The 20,430-nt window shown below is 38.4% G+C and overlaps 1 long non-coding RNA gene across 1 annotated transcript; it reads right to left on the minus strand.

Moving 5' to 3' along the window:
- Positions 1-408: 408 nt before the first annotated feature.
- LOC142599542 (uncharacterized) lies at positions 409-19,333 on the minus strand. The gene is made up of 4 exons (XR_012833105.1): positions 19,211-19,333; positions 3,288-3,369; positions 1,394-1,498; positions 409-774 (listed from the first exon to the last, which is right to left on the minus strand). It is a non-coding gene; the product is annotated as an uncharacterized LOC142599542 (long non-coding RNA).
- Positions 19,334-20,430: the final 1,097 nt, after the last annotated feature.

The raw sequence follows: 20,430 nt of genomic DNA on the forward strand, positions 1-20,430 counted from the left end.
TATGGGTAATGCTTCCTGCGTCTGCTGCTCTAATGATGCAGTGCAGGGCTCCTATGAGGGGCTAACCCATCCTAGCCCCACTGGATACTCTCCAAGTGATGGGCAGCCTGAGAGGAGCAGGGAATCTCTACAGCAACACACTGCAACGTCATGGTTGTAACAGGTCCCTTGTGCCTCCAGCTACCATACACCACCTACCCTATAGGGTGCTCAGAGGATGGCTTATAGCTCTGCTGTGCAGCAGCCCCTCAGACACCCTACTAGATCTTCAGGCAGAGGTAATAATTTCCCTACTGATAATCTCCCCATTGATGTATCTCCTCAAAGGGCAAGCTCTTAGCTACCCTGTCCACTTGTACCCCAGACCCAATTGTCTCCAAGGAGGAATGCATTGACTGTGCTAGGGCAAAGCAGCCTGGACAAGCTGAAGTGTGTTTGCTTTGAAATCTTTGCAGGGGAAAATTGACAGGAGGACACATCTCCTTTAGAGCACAGCATAATTTTCTGGAACATCCCTTTCCTCAAGAGAGGCATCAGCAGAGTAGCAGGACCTCCTTTCTCAAAGAAGGCCAAAGAATCCCCTGTCCTGATGGGGGGAACTGTGAAGCCTTTGAAATTGTGTAGATGGTGCCTAAGCACCATGGTGACTGGCATGTTAAACACAGAGAGGGATGTAGGCACCTGAAATGGGAGGGCAGGGAGGCAGCAACCCCTCTCGGCAGCGCTCCAACACGGCTCACCTGGAGGCACTTCGTGGCCAAAAACCAGACATTGCTGCGATTAAAGAAAGAGAAGACAGATTGAGCATCAGAATAAACTTTGTTACTGCAATTGTTTTCTTTGCAGTTATTTCATAGTTCATAGGTTTCCCTATGTCACCTTCCACCATTGTATCTCTGCTCCTCTCCAAGACTGAAAAACAACCTGCAGTGCTCAATGCCTCCTCAGTCTTTCTCCTGAAGAGCACAAGCAGCCACTTGGAAGTGCACACCAAAACACGTGAATGTCTGTCACGGAGGAAAAGATGTGTGGGGAAGCATTGCACAGTGTCAGCCCCACGCTCAGGTGGAAATTCAGCCACTGTTTTATTGCTCTGTCATGCCGAGGGTGGCAAAGGCAGGGCTGGGTGGGAAGCTGCACTGATTTTAGAGTCACTGCCTGTAGCTGTCTTCCCTGCTTTCATCTGCAGCAAGGTGATACAGAGCTTAGGGCTGGAACCACCTCCTGCCCATCTCCCCCTCTCCTCCAAATTGATGCATGAAGCCTGGGTTCCTGCTTATGTCGCTGCATTATCCCAGTGAAACCAGTCACAGTGATGGTAAAGCCTGAGGGGATACACAGCTCTGCCTGTATCTACAGTCATGCAGTTTTCAGGGAATTACTGATGTCAGACCTGGTGCATGCTCCTGCTGCCAGCTGGCTTCTCACAGCTCCTTGTGCTAGAGATCCATCCTTTCTTCATCTTTTACACCTTTTCTCTGAAGTTTAAAGGCTCTCCCTGCAAAATAGTGAAATTGCATCTCCAATGTTGAAACTTCCCCTTGTAAAAAAATATGTCTGTCCTGGTATAATTTACTAATTTCTTTTGTTAAGGAAAATAAATTTGTCTTTTTGCCAAAGGCAGAAAGTAGAGTGAATAGTTCTAAAATACTTCGTATATAGACAGCTTGTCTTCACAGCTAGAATTTCTGTTCTTGTGCTATTTTTCTTCCAAAAAGCAACACATAAGTTTCCTTTTCTACAGGTTCTCTCCTGACAGAAGTTTTCTCAAATACTGCTAAAGACTAACCTGCAAAGAAGCATCCTGGGAACTGGAATTGGCTCTCTGAACTTCAGCTGTCTTTAGCCAGCATAATGAGTAAATTTTCTTTTTACTGAGTGCAAAGCCACTTCACTGGTGAAAAATTGTCTTCACTCGGAGTGGAAAAAAAAAAAAGAAAAAAAAGCAGACACTCACATACATTTCATTTTGCATTTTTTTGTTCACCCAGCACAAAAAATTAGATTTATCATTCTGGAATGAGTGTTGTCAGGCAACTGTAATTAACACCTGCTGGAGATAGCCATTGCTCTCCATGAATGAGCATTTAATTTGCTTGTACAGGACCTACAGATTTCCACTATGCATCTCAAACAGCACTGATTTTGAAAGAAAGCAACCAAAACTGGAGGTTTTTTCTGGGCAGAAAGCATACTGGACAGTTTCTGTTTATTTGGGGTTTTCTTCCTGGTTAATTATTCCTAACATAAAGCTGATGTTTAATATCCTCCTTCTGCCCTAATACCCGGGCTTCCTTCTGCTTTGAACCTGTCGGCTGCTGAAAAACTACGGATGCTGAAGCAGTAATTGTGTGTCTGTATGGAGAGCGCAGAGAGGAACCGCCACCTCCTAAAGGTGCCCTTAGTGAGCATGAGGGAGAAGTGAGGGACAACCCAAGGGCAGAAGGGGCATCACCTGCCTCTCCCTTTCAAGGTCAAGAAAAAGCCTCTGTCTGTGCGTGTTCTCTCAAACCTGCTCTAACCAGGGCCCTGGTTGAATCAGGACCCTCAAGGTTTGGTAGTGTCACTTATCAAAGCACTCAGTTCCCTGAGCTTCTCCTAAAAGCCACGTTTTGGCAAGCTGCTCCTGTGAGCAGGGGGTGCTGAAATGGATTTCTAGCCTCAAACCTGCCTTATGTCTCCAAGAAGCAGCTCTTGGGTCTGTTTTCACTCAGCTCTTGTCCATACTTACCTATCTGTCAACAACATGTGACAGCTCTTTCATCTTTGTAATATCCGAGGAGTATTCAGGGGGAAAATCCAATACAACAAACAGAAAAGCAGTGCTCTAAGTGTCTGAAGATGAACACTGGGAAAGCTGAAACACACTCGACATGCCCTAAATTACCAGCTGTGGGCGATGTTAAAATTTTCCCTGTTCTGATCTTTTGCTTCCCTGATAAAGGCATCCATCAACTGAAAACTCTTATTGTGTTAGAGCACGTTGCAGATGTCCTACAACATGGGTGCTCCTGAAGGTATATTGACAGAACCCCTGTACATCCCGACAGCCTGCAATTTCACCAAAGGTGTTGCATGGAAGGGGCTCCGCAAAGACAAAATTCAGCCTCTGTCCATTTCAGTGGAGGCAGTTACAAATGCTGAAAACTGCTTCTTACGCAGAGTTGTTGAAATCAGGTTGATGCCGCAGCATGAGCTATTATTGGGAAATCAAAACACACTGCACACATGAAATAGCTTAGAATAAACAAACGTAGCAATAAGCAATATAAATACTTTAATAATACCTACATTTGGCAAGGTCATGTCCAGCAAGCACTCTGGTCTCTCAGCAAAAGAAAAGTGCTTCAGAGATGAATCTCACCCAGACTCATACAGAAAAAGAGAGACATTGTTAGGCAGTTGTGAGACTTTGTAAATACATTATTCAGATAAATCCCTAAAACTAAGTTCCTGGATTGCAATGCTCTACCAGTGAGTTATGTTTCATTATTTCTAGGTAAAACTGCTGTAATTATTTCTGCCTATGGATGATCATGGTACCTACCCAGAAACTACTGCTTGTTTGACATATGGATAAGCTGTCACATTTAATAAAAAAAAACCAAACCAACAACAAACAACAAAAATATATCATGCTGGGACTTTTTGCACTATACTCTTTCCTCATGCAATATCATTTTAATTTCCTTCATAAGCCCTGCCCTTTTTCTTCATAGCTTGGCTATGACTCTCTATCCTCCCCTGCATTGCCTCAAAAATATGATGGTCAGTCAGGATGATGCAGTTGGTAATTGCTAGAAAAAAGACTCTCTTGCTAAGCCATGCTCTCAGCCTCTCTCTGTGTTGTAAGTATTAAAATGGCTTATGTCCTTTGTGATAAAGAAAAGGAGAATGTGAATATTTCTGTCTCCTTTGGATACAAAACTTAGTGGTGTTTTGCCCATGTATTAATGAAGTTGCAGTGCTTGCAATACCCTGACTTTTATGGACTGCAAAGCCCAAAGATCTCACAGTCCTGTTAGTGCACGATGAGCCCTTGCAGACTCTTTTTGAGGAGTTTTGCTCCATTTTGGATGAGGAAACTGAGGCAGGTGTTACATGTGTAGACTGAGAGCCCTGAGTCTTGTCCCTTCTCTCTGCCACCACACTCTGGGGATCTTAGTAACACACCATCACCATTCAAATGTCACCATTTCTGCAGCTATTAGCTGCAGTGAAAAGCTGGTACGCATGGTTAGTATGAAATTGTACCCACCAAAGAGAAGTCATTGCTGGAAATCAGGCTCCGAGTGTTTCAGCTGAAGAAAGAGCGGGTAAGGACATTACTTTGTCAGACATCACAGACATTAAGTGGTGTTGCTTCAGCAGTGGAAATATCTTTAGACTACTGAAAACTACTTTAAAGCTCAGAGGCACTGCCAAAGAAAAAAGGATTTTTTCAGTGGCCTTCATCCTGTTCCTACTTTCTCCAGTAGTATGCTCTTCTTGCAGTACTATATATTAAGGTGAAGGATCCTTTCCTGATACTCAGTGGAGCTCATTCCCCAAAACCCATAAAAATAGATTGCTCATATGATTCCATTAACTGCTATATTTCCACGAGCTATTTTAATTCACCTCTAGCCCTGTGTAGCGCTTCTTTCTCAGGCCCAGAGGCAGGCTTGATTGCGTTTTTCACAAAAGTGGGTGACACCTAAGGATGACAAGATAGGACCTGGGTGCATTGGCAGCATTTCCCCGCAGAGATCAGTTGTGTTCATTAGCCAAGACAACAAAATAATGAATGGAAAAGAAATTCTGCAGACAAAACTAGGCTTATTGCCACTGTTTGTAAAATCTGTGTCACTGATACTGCCAGGAGGAGAGGGGGAAGCTGGAGCCCGGAGATAGCCGCAATAGCACAAGCCCTCCCCAACACCGGTGCTGTGAGCAGCTGGCAAGAGTCTAACAAAAGGCTGGAAACCGCTATTGTCTCCTTGTCCTATGGCGTGCCTCCCCGCTCATCCTGGAGGAGAGTGACCTCCTGGTCTGGAAGCAGCAGAAGAAATACAGGCAACAACTGTACGTACAAGGATGGCCCCACAACCCTTGTCAGGCTGTGATATACAGCTCAACAGGAATTTATTTCAAACTGGTGGAGATTGGGGACCCCATAAAACTGTACAGCCTCAACCCAGTGAAATAAGGTTAGTAAAATACATAAACTCTGATACCATGCAGTGAAGTATGCCTCCAGTCAACTGCAATTCACCGGTGGCATCATGATGGATACTCCAGCAGCCTGGTTTGTTTGCTGATGGATCTGACCAGCACATGCCTTTAGCTCCTTTTCTTTGCCTCCTTTTTGCCTCCTCACCGCTGTGCTGCCCGTTAGGATACGGGAATGAGGTTTTCTGGTTGCGGAGTCAATGTTAAGTAGCGATGCTTCAGCAAAACCTGCTGCACATCTCCTGCGTGATAACTCATCTCATTCAAGCTCCAGTGCAGGAGAAAAGTTCACACTTGCCAAAATAAAAATACAAGAGACAAATAGAAAAAAGAGGTAATTAAAAAAAAAATTAAAAAAATCTGTTCTGATGCTGCCTGGTCTGTCTCATAGGAGAAAACACACCAGGCAGAAACACTTTTTTTTACACTTCATACTACTGTCAGTGTGATGTTGAACAAGTGCCATTAATCAAGAGCTCTGTAATTTGTTAGGCACAGTGATGTACTTGAAATGTTATTTCAGTGTCATTGTTCAAAGCCTCTGTAACAGATTTGAAAAAGTAAGCTAAAAAGAATTAGCTGCTGCATTTTAAAGCCAGGAGCGGATTTAATCGGAAAAAACAACTTTCTCACTGTTAACCCAATTCTAAATTTGAAAATAGGGAAATCTACAGTCTTGGCAGATCACCCCAGATGTTTCTCTGTCAGCATCCTCAGCGACACTGGTCCAGGCCACATTCCTCACAGGGAATGCAGACACTATGGCCATGTCAGATATTCCCCTCCCTGCCTTTATCCCTATTGCTGTGAGTCCAAAACTGTCTCACACAGCGGAAACAACTGGGTATTTATCCTTTAATTAATACAGACTCTATCTAGTACAACTACAGATAACCTCAATATTTGTACCAGCACCCAAATGTGGTTTAATTGCATTAAACTTGAAAGCTGGGTGGTACCTAATGGCAGTGATTTCCACAGGTAGATTGCACATACTACAAAGCAAGAATTTTCTTGTTTTCCTTACATTTTCAACTAACTTCACCGTCATATGTTGTGAGTATGATTTACCTGCATGCAGCTTGTTTTATGTGCATCCATCTTGCAATCTCTTATTGTGCGCCCTTTAAAAATAGTATAGGATTCTTGCCTTTTTAGCAGCTCTTCACATAGGACACATTTAATGTATTTAATTATTTCCATTACCTTCACTGCTTTTCTTTTTACTCTTCCCTTGCAATATGGTGACAATATATCTGCACAGACTATTCTGAGTGAGGGAATGATATGTTTTTAACAGTTGGCATGGTATTCTCAGTGCAGAGAATCTTTTGCTGTCCTACTTAAAACATTTTCTTGGCTTTTTTGCCCATGTGAATGCCTACATTTCAATCAGAACCTGGGTATATTACAAGTACTTTGAGCCATCCTTGAATTGTTTCCAGAGCATTTTCACTTACACATCCTGATGCTGAATTCCACCTACCTCTGACTTCTGCAGACACAAAATTTCTTTGCTGCTTCTGCAGATTCTTGCAATCTTTCTTGTCTTGACTACCCTGAATTCTTTTTTTGCTACTCGTAGCCCTTGTTAGGCTTCTCTTGATCATTAGGAAGTAGATTACATCTATAATTGTACAGATCTTAAAGTATTTAACTATTATACTTTGCTAAAATAAAAATCTGTGTATTTCTACTTCTCCTTTCTGCCTTTCAATGCATTGTCTATTCATAGATAATCTATCTATCATCTCATCTATTTCAGAACTTTTTTTTTTAGTCAAAATATCTTTTTTTCATTAACAGACAATAATGATGGATTTTGTCAAAAGATTATGTTACATTGACTATTTCTGGTTAGTCCATTCTATTGATAAAACTTTAATATGTGTGTAGTAGGGTGTAGAATTGTGATTTTTTTTTTTTTTCTTATAGAACCTATATAATACTTTCACTGTCTATGTGCCTTTGATCTTGCATTGGATGGCATGCAGCTAGGCTGCTATCTTAGCAACAGAAGGCTAGACAGGCAGAAAACTTCCGCTTCCTTGAAAAGTATAAAAAGTGGGGAACTTGTAAAAAATAGCTTTATAACCTAATACCTGCATGGTAATTTATGAGGTAACTTATAAATAAATGAGTAGTTTATAAATAATGGTTTATAAGTAATAATCCTGTATACATCAAGTGGTTCTACACTGAAATAAGCAACCTGTCTGAATTCCTTTTTCCTTGCAGAGAGCTCAGCTACAGCCAGCAGTTACAAATGCACTTAGGATTTTTTAAATTATGTTAAAAAATTCATTCAGAAAACATCCTGAGATAGAAGTTTTGCAAGTACAAAGATGATTCAGAAATACATGCCAAGAAGCCTTGTCAATACCCTGATGGTATCACATGTGATGCTGCTTCAAGAACTCTACGTGTGGATTACACAGGGGTTGGAGACCTGTAGTGGTGTGACCTCCTTTCTGAGGGTGTGACATTGGATATTGCAGCACGATGAGTTTAAGGACCTTTGTCTCCCTCCAATGCTCAGCATGATGTTGCAATGCCAGGAGTGACCGCTCTTTCCCATTAACACCCAGAAACCAAGAAGAACCAAGTTTGCAATATTTTAAAATTATCAATATATATATTTTTAAGGGGGTCACTCACCACCATGTATCAAATGACCTGAAACTTTATTATATAGATTCTAATGACCAGCAGGTCCATTCTTCACATGAATATCTTACTGTCTCACACTCACAAAACCTGGGATCTTCTCTGGCACAAGTGAAGCACTTGATGAACAGAAATTGGTCAGTGGTTTCAGTGTTGTCTTCAGTAACTACTGCTTGGTGCAAAACCACACACAGCTAATATGCCTCAGTTTCTATGTGTAGACGTGGTTAAGTTGATCACCTAAGAAGCCTGTTTCAAAGGTCATGGATTAATGAAGCTATTTCAGTATCATGAATACCTCTGCTGAATTTTTTGCTTTATCTTCATTACAGGTAAGTAATTCTGTACTTTTATAGTGTTACCCAGGTCCTCTCAAGTTTTTGTGAACTCCAGTCTTCTAAAGCGTGTGTAAGTAAGTCCCTTTGCCATTATTACATTTCCTTCAATTTAGCTGCCAGCCACAGAATATTTTCTTAATAAAACTGATCAGCTGATATTGTTGGCCAGTTTACTCAATAATTTTAAATGTACATTTTAAACATGATTCTGGTAAGAACTATGATATAGTTTTATGTTACTCACTAATTTATTACTATACACATACTATATAACTTCTATAGACATTGTGTGTGTGTACCTGTCTGTTGCTTGCTTAGGGAAATATTGTAATGGTGAAGGCATTGAAAGTTTAGGAGAGTAATTTCCAAAAATGCTTCCCCTTAGCTCAAACTAATTCTGACTATAGGATAAGTAAAGGGAATTAGGTAAATGCTTGGTGACTCCATAAAAGAAACTCTAGTGTGTGCTACCAATAGTTCTGCAGGAAGCTAATGCTGTATCTGGCATAAAATGGAATTTCTGGTAAAATTAGAATTATGTATATTATATATTTGGTTAAAACACGTTTTTTGTTTTGTTTTTTTGGTTTGTTGTTTTTTTTTTTTCCCTAAAAAAGATAAGGAAATAGTTTTTTGGGGTTTTTTTTAGACATTTCATTTGCTGCTGAAAAGGAGGCTTGGCTTTAAAGAACTTTCATTTTGATAAGAGGGATGCTGGATATTACTTTTGTGTCATTTACTCAGCACTTCTTTTTATTCAATTATTTAGCAACATTAAGTGAAACAGCACTTAGTTTACCAGGCTTTCTACAGTACCATTTGCTGAATCAGAAATGATTTATAGTCACCAAATAAAATTAAAATTATGTGTACCAGGACTAATTAATTATATTTACTGCAGATGGTAAATATTATTGCACATAATGATTATAACGGTAAAAACAGGTGACCTTTAAGAGCAAATATACAAAGGGTGTATTTAGTAAATCAGGCACGCAGGGCTCACAAACTTGCTGTTTGAAGTGGACAAAGTGCAGAAGTGGTTTTGACTGCAAAGAAGGCCTATCTCTCCCTCCATCCATCTATCCAAGGTATTTTAAGCCATTATCATTTTGGTGTCTACGTCCCAATGAGAGACAAGAGCTCCAGAACGAGCGCCCATTTCCATTACAGCTTGCTGCTAATGGCAGGAATGAGTTTATTTAGCAATAAGCATAATGTTGTAAGTCATCACTCCACAAAGTTCTTGCTTGTACCAATGCCTGCACACGAGCATCAAACTTTTAGACCCACAGCTGGGGCATTCATTAAAACTTTTCTGCATGCACATGCAGTGTTCGGTCACTGCCTTATAGCTTTGGGTAATCACCAACCTCAAGTGGCAGCCGTGTCGCTAAATGTATTGCTTCATGAAGAGGTTTCGTCAGGCATCTGAAACATATTCGACATTAGGCCTATTGAGTAATAGTGTTTGTTAGCAGGGTGGGTTCAATCGTGTCCTTCTCACAGGTTTATGTGTTTAATTAGCTGGCAGAATGGAGGAGAGTATGGTGCAACTCTGAAGGTGTCAAACGCTATTAAAAAAAAAAAAAAATCAAGAAAAAAAAGGAGGAATGACAAAAATAACTAACTTTTCCCTGTGTGAGAGAGACCGAGCTGCCTTTTCACCGGAGTTTTTATGCAGCAAAGTTATTTGAGAAACTAGCAAACAATGAAATACACAGCAGACAATTTATGTCAGTATGCTCAGCTTCAAGGAATTGTCTTTATTTGAGCTACAGCTAGAGATTCATCAGGAAAAGAAACCGCATCCTTTAAAATGTCAGCTGTTCCTCCTCCTGCAGCTCACTGGTTATGGGTTCAAATGCTATGAGTCAGGCTGGATAATAACACCATTGAAGCTGGGTGAAATATTCATAGCACAATGTGTCTATTTTCTATGCATTCACATAATCGAAACAATTGTGCTAAATGATGACTTCATCACCATTTTATATACACATGTAAATATAGGATTGTGTAAAAGCAGAAAATGAAGTGAAATTTTTTTTTTATTGCTACTCATTTTTATTTTGAAGTGCATTAGTTATAATTTGCATGACAGTGATTTTAATTTTCCTGAGGGTAGAGAGCACTGATGGAAGCCATTTGACTTCATTTTCATACAAAGAAGAGCCATATTAGGCTGCTATATTACTCCTTGCTGACCCTATTACTCCTTGCCCAGTGTAATAAAACTCCCACAACAGCAGGAAGCAACAACCCATACAGACAAATATAGTAGATGAACTGAGGTACTTCTCATTTTTCTCTGAAGTAGAGCTGTGAAAATAATTATTTTCCAGCCCAAAGAAACACCTTTTCTTTAACCAACTTTAGATCCTGGTTTTGATTGACCCAAAGTGACAATTCATGATTTTTTCAGTTATGAGAAGAGACATAGTGGCATCAGGTTGTCTAAAATCTCCTTTCTAAACTTTTAAAATATTTTTGTCAGCTTCAGGAAAAAATCCCAACACTTTATCATGAGGGATTAAAATAATTAAAATTTCAGAAGGATTTTGGGAAAGGAGAAATCAACTAAAACAAATATTCAAATTTTTTCCCTTCCAATCTCAACCATTCTGTGATTCAGTGATGTTACAATCACCACCATGCTTCCAAAACCTTTTTTTTTTTTCCCCACAGCAGCTTACCTGCCCTCAAAAATGTCAACATATAAAACCCTTTCATGAAGTTAATCCTCAATTTTAGGAGGGCAGAGCCCTCAGCCCAGAAATTTCTGCTGAAGTATGCTGACAGGCAAGGCTTGATGGGGAAGGCATGGGGCCATCTCTTCTCCTACGCAGTAAGATTATTTGGGTTAAAAGAGCTGGTGGCAGAAGATATGCCAACGGATTTATTGAGTTTTAGATGGACAACTGGTTCTGTGCCCTGATGGAGACTGAGTAATAATCCTTAATTGATTTTTCAGTTTTCCTTACTTACAACTGAACTTTCCTTCAGTTGATATAGTCTTTAGCTGAAACTGCATCAATCTTGGACGTGTGCTATCGATACCATTTCACAGCAGGCACATAGAATTTGATTTTGTTAAACTCGGATTTCATAAGTGTTTGCGTTTTATTTCTTTTTAGTCACAAGTATTGATTTCAAGGAGTACCAGTGCTGTAGTAGAAATAAAAGATATCAGTGGGATATCAGCTTACCTGCTGCCCATACTGCAATAAAAACAATAGTACAATATAGTCCAACATAGTCCATTAGAAAACCATACTGGGTATTATTTTTTTCATATTTTTGCTCATCTAGCCATCTCACATCCACAGCAACCCAGGAACTGGTGCATGTCTAGCTCCAACCTCTCCACATCACATACGTTAATTTTCAGCAGCCATTGGTCCATTTTCTCCAGCAATTCGCCATGAGCCAAAGAGTTCACTCTGTGCCTAGGCGTGAGGGTGCAATCCCTGATGCAGATCACCAACAGCAAGATTTTGACAGCTCTACTCATACCACAAAATATTCTGTCTCCACAGCTATCTATGGTGAAAGATGTGCCTGCTGTATTAAGCACAAGCTATGTGATTTTGGTCTTTTTTGATCAGACTGTGTATGTGGTTCAGTTGCTTTCATTCCTTAATTGACCTGCTTACTCATCACTTACATAAATAAATTGTTTTAATCTGCTCCACATCTTTCCTGTGTATCATCAATTGTCTGGTGAATTATTGTGACATATTCAGGCAAAAATCTGAATGTCCATATTACTGAATTATCAAACACAAGAAATTTCAAAGGAAAAAAAAAAAGTTTAAAGACTTTGAAAAGGAAAGACTTTTTTAAATGGAAAAAAAAAAAAAAATCCTTTATTCTCCAATGTATTTTCCTTTGTCCAGAAATTATTTGGAAATAGACGCTGTGGTAGGTTTTGCAATAACCTGCTGCAGCACTTTTGGATTCTGACCACGTTAGATATACTGCAAGAATAGTTTTCCTTTCTGATTATTCCTCATCCTCTCCTCCTATTTCTTAAACATGGGACAAAATTAAGAAAGAGAAAACGACCCATAGATGACTGATAATAGTCATGTAACAACATACTGTTGGAAGGATTTCTGCAAATGGAACATACTAGAGGTTGAACAGATGGAATTTTATGAAAAAAAGATGAGATTAACTGGAAAAATAATAAAATAAAAATAAAAATAAAATAAAATAAAGTAAATCTTTTTAAAAATGAGAGCTTGAAATTGCTGTATTTTAGATTTGATTTAAACCAATTCCTTGTTTACAGTTCATCCGCCCTTAAAAATGACATTTTTTTGGCAGCTGAGATTTTTTCCAAGCTTTTGAATCCTATTTTGAATTTACAGTGATACAGCATTTCATTACTTCTGCTAATAAAATATGTCAATATACTTCAATAGTTTTTAAAAAGAAACTTATTGTCCAGGATGTCCCTAAATGTGTTCCTGCCTGAAACCCTGTGCTTTAAGAGCTGATATTTAGGATGCTTCCCATGACATTCATCCCATTGCTAGGACTCTGAGCAGTCCCTGCATCCTCAGGGTGCCCACAGAAGTCACTTAGGATGCAAAGACAGGTGGTCTCCTCAATCCCTGCATTCTCCCCCAAAAGTCAAAAATTGTGGCATTTTACAGCTGCTCCCGTTTTCCTCCTATTTCTTTCCTTTCTTTGCATCACGTATTGCAGATGCAAGACCTGTTTGCACGTTACATGGTTTTCATTATTTGTCTTGCTCCCTCTTTTGATTCTTATTCAGAAGAGTAGCCTCAGACAGCAGGAACTGTGATATCAAGAATTTCTTAATATTGGCCTGACTGGGAGGGAGATTTTCTGTAGGAAGTCAGAAAGGGCCCCATATGAAATTACACTGATGAATTAGCACATTGAGACAATTGTTTGCGATAGTAACACATTGCGGTAGTGAAGCTGCCACCAGCTGGAGCCACTTTTAACACTGGTGCTAAGAAAACATAAAGGCAAGATTGGCAGGAGAAATTGAAAGGGGTAGGTGTGGAAGAAAATAAATGGACAGAGGAAAAAGACCCACACTCATTAGCTAAGAAGTGAAGTACCTTTACTACCACTTTTCACAGCCTCAGAGAAATAAGGGCTTGGATTTAGCAACAAATAAATACATGCAGAAAAAAAAAAAAAATCAGATCAGCTGATTACCTAAGTAAATGTCATCAAGGCTCTAATGTATTTTGAAATATGTGAATTAAGTTGATACACACTTGCATGACATAGCCCATATTTGGCCATAAAACAGTGGCAGATAAGGCTTCCTTCAGGTTTGCAGGGAATGCAGCACTTTGTCGTTTGCAGTTATCATTTAAGCAGTGTGTATGTTAGTAGCCACTGTAAACAGAAAATCATAACAGATAGAGCAACTGTTCTGAATAGCAACCACCCTGTAATACTGCCTTGAAATATTATATGCCTGACATCTCTGCTCTTTTGCTGAGAATCAAACATAAGGTCTCACGCAAACTTTATTTCAAAGACTTTGGGTGAGGGATAAGGAATAGTCTTTATGTACCACTGTTACAGACATTTATCACAGAGCAAGATGTGGGGGGAAAAAACCCACAGGAAGAGTTGCTCTTTTTTTCTTCCCCCAAACAGAAATGATAACGCCCATAATTTTTGTTGTTAGCAATTACAAGTTGGCCACCTACAAGCTGAATGGGATGCGAAACTGGTGGTTATGTTGTTTGTTTTCTGTCAAAAAAATAGGCTTCTATCTATCTGTTCTATCTGTTAACCCAGAAATTTACCAGGTATTAACCTAGGGAGGAACCAAGCTAACTCTGGTAAGCCTTTTTGTCTCCCAGATGCCTTTCACTACATAATACCGAGCTAAGTCTTTTATCACAAGAGAGTAAGAACAGTTTTGTAGTTGCATGTACATCCTATTGTTCCTTTTTCACTAACCATTAAATGATATTCTTTTCCTCCTGGCACACATCTATGATTTTAAACCTAATGATTTTAGATTACCAAGGCATTATTATAGTTTTAATTTTCAGGTGATATTTTAGTAATAGACAGCAGACCCTTTTTGTTACAGGGAAGTATGTAGGAATAGTCCTTGAAACATAAACAGTACTCTGTGAAGTATATTCTGTAAACATACTTAGAGGCAGACAAGCTAAGGAACAGAAAAAAAAATAGATGAAAAGATTTTTTCTTCTACCGCTTAAACATGACATAGAAAGAAGTACGACCAAAAAAGAGGAGCAACAACCTTTCAACTGAGTGTGCATGTGGCTTATTAAAAAGTGGAAAGGAGCAGTAAGTTCCCAGGTACCACATTGGTAGTGGAACTCCTTTTAAAGTCATTTTAACATGTTTGCCTCTCCAATTTACCAGGTCAGACCTCAGCAATATTTGCTTCAAGAAGGTCTTGTTCCACCTTCTACACTTGTGTCACAGCCAGTCAGTGCCTGGAAACAGCAAGCAGTGACAGTGTACCAGCCCTCCTTCTACTGCTGGGGTGACATAGAAGAGGCTGATGTCTCTCTAAGTAAAAAAGCAAATTTTTACTTCCAGGTGGTCCAGATTGATTTTGCTGAGAATCAGAGTTTGGGCAGCAAGGACTGAGAGTAGCTGCGAGAATAATTTTGTATTTTTCTCTTGATGGAGGGAAGATGTGTTTTTCAATATATCAGTAGGCTACTTGTTTTAAATACATATATTGATATCTGAAACTTTGAGTAGGTCTTTCTTTAATGTCTTTTACTTATGCAAAAAAATTACATCAAAATTGGTGATCAAATGAGCCACTCGCCCCACCAAGCAAAGCGTTCTCAGCTTTTACACTTGAGTCTAGCAGCACATTTCACTACCAGACAACTTAATTCAGCTGCCTGGAAGTATTATACTATTTATGCTCTTCTGCCCAGTCTAGTCCTCCTTTAATAAGCCTAGCCAGGAGGTAGCTCTTAACTCTTGCTGTTTCTCTTTCAAGATATCAACTTTGGCTTCACAGAGCTGAGCTGACACTAAAGGTCTATAAGAGGGTTGAAGTCCCTAACTGCTGTGGATTTCAACAGCAATAAAAGATGCCCCCACCTGGTAAAACCATACCCTGCAAATCTAATTTTCATCAATTTAGTGTTATTTCAAACCAAAACACCCCCCACCCTCCAAATACTACCTCTGTAAACTCATATGTTAAAACCACTGTTGTAACCTCTGCATTGTATATATTTAGTGTATTGGCTGTCACACAGTGTCACACCGGCAATTTTGCAGCCATTCAGTAAGGGGTTACAAATAATTTAACGATGATTTCTTACCTAATTTTTCATGGGTTACTATCTTGACATTGAAGACACTGAAGTTTTTCCTATAGTTTCTAGGTACAATGGTGATGGTATATGTGTGGAAAAAGACATATAGACAATACGTACAAGCAAGTGAAGCACATGTATGTATAGTACTTAGAAGCAATATAGAACATGTTTGAGATTTTTTTCATTCTCTTGCATTCAGATACTCACCCAGCAATAGCTTTATGGAATTTGCACAAAGTGAAGATATTGCAACTTAATGATATCAAATGACTCCTCCCAAGATATCGAACAAGTCTACACTTTCCTTTCATTATCATACATTAGTAACGATCGTAAGTAATTGTAATGTATGAAAATTGAGTTTCTTGACTGGAACAACCATCTATTCAGCAATCGAGTAGCTGATAAATGCTTCATCATCACCAATATTCATGGAAAAGGGACTTGAAGAAACTTCAAGAGAGGGAATGAAAAAAATAAGGAATGTGAAATACATTAATGCGATGCTCGAGATGAAAATTGAACAGACACTTTTGAATGTGTGTTTATAGAAGTGTAATCAACTTCATATAATTTCTTTAATAGAGAAAATTAAATACACAAATCATGCTAATAGGATAGTATAGTTCAGAATTTAAACCCAGGAGTTGGAAATCAAAGTTACACTTTGCATTGCAACTGAATAGGGGCTCTTCAGGCTGCACTGATTGAAAATCTAAGCAAAAGAGTTGTTATACCTGAAAAGGCATATATTCATTGTACAAGCTTTATTCTTTTAGTCTATCCAAGTTAAAGTTTATATTGGCAACTTAACATTTCAGATCTTTAACTTTAGCATAAGTTTAGCACTCAGTTATCTGGGGAACGTTAAGGAAGCCTGCCTTCTGAACCTGGATGAGGTAAACTAAATTTTTTTTTGTACTTCAGCTTACACTAAATTGAATTCCAGTGTGTTGTGTAAGAACGCAGGCAATACCATGTCCTGAGAGGACTACAGTGCCTGGAAAAATGGCTGATGAACCTGGTAATCGGCCCAATGTTACAGGAGTGAGTGTAAGGTACCAATCCATAGTGTTTACTAGATTGAACACCTAAGCTGATTTCAAAGAAAAACACCTTCTAGCTCCCAAGACAGCAACTACTGGAATGTGCTGGGAGGGTGTCTCCTCCATGGAGGGGCTGGCATCCCAAACACTGATGGGAGGCCAGCAGAGTGCTGGAGGTGTGTTTTAGGAAGGTGAGATAAGCATCTTTCTCCCCGAAAGGGAAAGGGAAGGACAGGAGGTCAAGCACCAGCACTGGGCAGCCAACACCGTGAGATGCTTAGTCCTCGCCAAGAGCAGATTGTGAGGTCCCTGCTCTGAGGGGTTCTCTGGAGACACCTGTTTTCCTCCGTGAAATATACAGAGAGCTTAAAAAAACCCTCAATCCATAAAAGTTCCTGGTGGGAATTCTCCTAAAAATTCCTCAGTTCACCAGATTACCTCTGATGAAAGCTGTTCGATTAAACATTGATCAGTAAACAACGCATATGTATTTGGGTACATATGTAGGTCTGCATGTATGTTCTTCTGTAGACACACCTGAAAATGGGAATGAACACACAAAGTGATTCTTACTAGCTAGAAATTATATAATAAAGTAATGGAAGCCAGCTATAAAAATGTATGATTTCTATGAAAGCTTTTAAAACAATTTAGTGAATACATTTAAGGTCTATAAACATACTTCCTATTTTGATAGCCTGCATTTTACAATAACTTCAAATACATATTTAAACAACTTAAATACCTGAACTCATGAGCATTTTCTCTCGTTTCATGTTGGCTGAAGCAGCATCACAACCTAATTGATAAATTCTGCTATTAAATAAAAATTGGTGTTATAGTAATGTAATAGAGCATGACAGTTCATGGGCTTGTATAATTAGACAACATACTCCAGCCCACTCTAGTCCCAGGTGACCTGAGAGCACTAAAACTTAAGCAGTATTGAAATATTAAAGTGAATACTTGACACCAAAATACTGCTTCCATTATATTACTGCTACCTTAAATGTATGGCAAATTATTTAAAATCTAACAAATTATTCAGCTTAGAAACTTTCAAGTGCAGCCTCTTCCTTAGAGCTAGAATTTTTTAAATTTATTGGTTTTGGTTTTGAAGGACACTGTCAAAATGGAACACAAGAGGAAACATAAAGAGAAAACTAAAAATACCTCCTCTGCTAAAAATTATAATCGTTGCAATCAGCTGGTAGAAGATAGATGGAAATACAACTGTTTGATGTAGTTTACCATCGAGTAATTTGCAATCATATTCCTGTGCCTACATACTGTTTTCTGCAACAGAGTTTGAAGAATTACTACAGCTCTACACCTAGAGAGCGGAGAGTATAAGACAGTAAAAATCTTGTAACATGCTGAGCCATCAGATTATATTTTCACAGAGCTTTTTAAGGCAGACAGGCTTTGCAAAGCAGTTGCTGTTGGCTGAATTACCAGATTCCCTTACAACCAAAAGAATGATGTTAGATGTTCTTCCTGGCAGCACAGATCTGCCCAGAAATGGGTAATCATTAGTATAAAACTAGCATGTAACATTTGTGCTTGAAAAGTCAAATCAAATTAAAATACAATTAGTCATAGATTTCTGCCAGTTATTTATTCATCCTGAGCAGCATATACAAATTTAAAGCTCTGTAACTGGCAAACTGCATTTATAAAACCTGTTTGAGATATTGTACTCTCCAGCTCAGCTTAGCTGTAAAATATGACTTGAAACTCTCTGGTTTAAAGCTGAGCTCTGTGGTCTATACAGATTTTTCCACTATCAAATTTGACATTAACAAATTGCCTAAAACCCCGAACAAACAACAAAACAGATAGCTGTAAAACTTGGTACTTTGGTTTCAATTTAAGTAGCAATTAACCTTTGTAATTTTTAGACACAGGAATGTACAGTTAGCTTAATGGGGAGGAATGTAATAAGTATTTAATAATGTTTTAGATTAATGCAAGTTACTGTATGAAATCACAGGATAATCCTGATGGACTTGACATGGAGAAGGCAAACAAATGGAAAATTTTAAATAGCAGCAAGACAGCTATTAGGATAAGGATAGTGTAAATAAATCAAAAATGAATATGACTATAAACATATGATTATAATATAATTAATTATTTTCTTTACATCCTTTTCAAAACCATAATTCTTTCATTATTTTATGCTGTTTTATCTTTTTTTTTTTTTTAGGATTTTCTTCAGAAGCTTTCACAGCACTAGTGAAATATACCAAATTTTTAGCAGTAAAAGCTGTTTTATTTCCCATATTCGTAGTATGAACACATTATTTTTAATTGTCTAATTTTGTTTTAACACTATCAAAACAATTTTCAGCTCTGAATGATGGGTTCAGAAATTCTGTAACAATTTCAGCTATAGCAGAAATACATTTAGTTACCAAAAGAGGCTTTTCACACACAATAGTGTAGCTCCCCCAAATAAGACTATCAACAATAAACAGAAAATCTGCGTTTCTTTGATATTGATGAATAATACCATTAGTATCCAGATCATTGTGATATGGATGATGATTTGATTCTTCAAACAAAATTAATTAAAAAGTAAAATTTTTACAGTTTATTAAATTTAGGAACCACCTACTACATAGAAGAGTGACACCATTTAAAACCAGATTGTTTTCATCATTCCTCCATTTTTATTCCTTTAAGCAATGTCCTTCATTCAGGAATCTTCTGCCCATGACAAAACCACCTGTAGACCCCTCATAGGAAAAAAGGAAATTAAATCACAAGCAAAATATTTAAAGCAAATAAATTCTTCAGAGGCTGGCCCAAGACTTTCTGTTATCAGAAGAAAGATACCTGTAGGATTAAGTGTGTGCTTATTCACACGTTTCCTAACAGAGTCTGAAATGCACTGTGCTCTAAATATAAATAAATCACCGTCAGTTAGTTAACACAAAGTCCTATTAAAGAGGTCCCCTCAAAAGCAGGCAGATGACTGCCATGAAGGGAATTTTTGTAGTGGGTTTCATAAATGAGTGACATGACAGGCAAGTAAAAAAAGTAGCCTAAATTAAAATATGATTTTAAAAAACAGTATTTCTATTCGTTGCTTTCCCGAAGCAGTCTTTACCAAAGAGTTTCATTTGTTCCATTCACGTGGTTTGCTCAAAGCCTTGTAATAATTAAGGGCATCCTGAAGTCAATAGCAGTTGCGATAATTGCCCAGAGCAGTAAAAAAAAAAAAAAAAAAAAAAGAAAGAAAGAACCCAAGAGTCTTAACTTTAATGTTGTTTCTAGGATTTCTTGCAACAGTCTGAAAGATTAATCACAAGTACTGCAGGGACAGCTACTGGATATCTGTGACTGACAAAGCTGGTATAATTGTATGACTTTCTTGTGTAATGGTTTAAACAAAAGTAAATAGTTTTGTTTTGGTTTTTTGGTTTTGGGTTTTTTGGGGGGTTTTGGTTTTTTTTTTTTTTTAAAAAAAAAGAACCCCAAAACTGTCACAGCAAACAGACGGGAAAGCTTAGCTTTCAGTGCCCATTGATGAAAGCACAGTTCTCTGCTCCATGCTGCTATTGTTGGTTTTAGTTTAGCTCCCTCTCAATCAATATCTAACGGGGCATGATTTAATAAGGTTTTATAATCTGAAAAAATGGGGGGAGGGCAGTTGTGGTATTGTCATTCATCAAAGGGGGCCTTTCAGGTTTCTTTGCTTTCACCTGCTGGGACCTATTTGGTCTCTTTCAAAGAGAATGCAATGACAAAATGAATGAGAAATGTTAGAATAAGAGTCCCTTATTCTACCCAATAATATAACCAATGAGTACTTGTAATCCCCATTGTACTTCA

The sequence above is a fragment of the Balearica regulorum genome, chromosome Z (assembly GCF_011004875.1).
Source record: "Balearica regulorum gibbericeps isolate bBalReg1 chromosome Z, bBalReg1.pri, whole genome shotgun sequence".
Lineage (NCBI taxonomy): Eukaryota > Metazoa > Chordata > Aves > Gruiformes > Gruidae > Balearica > Balearica regulorum.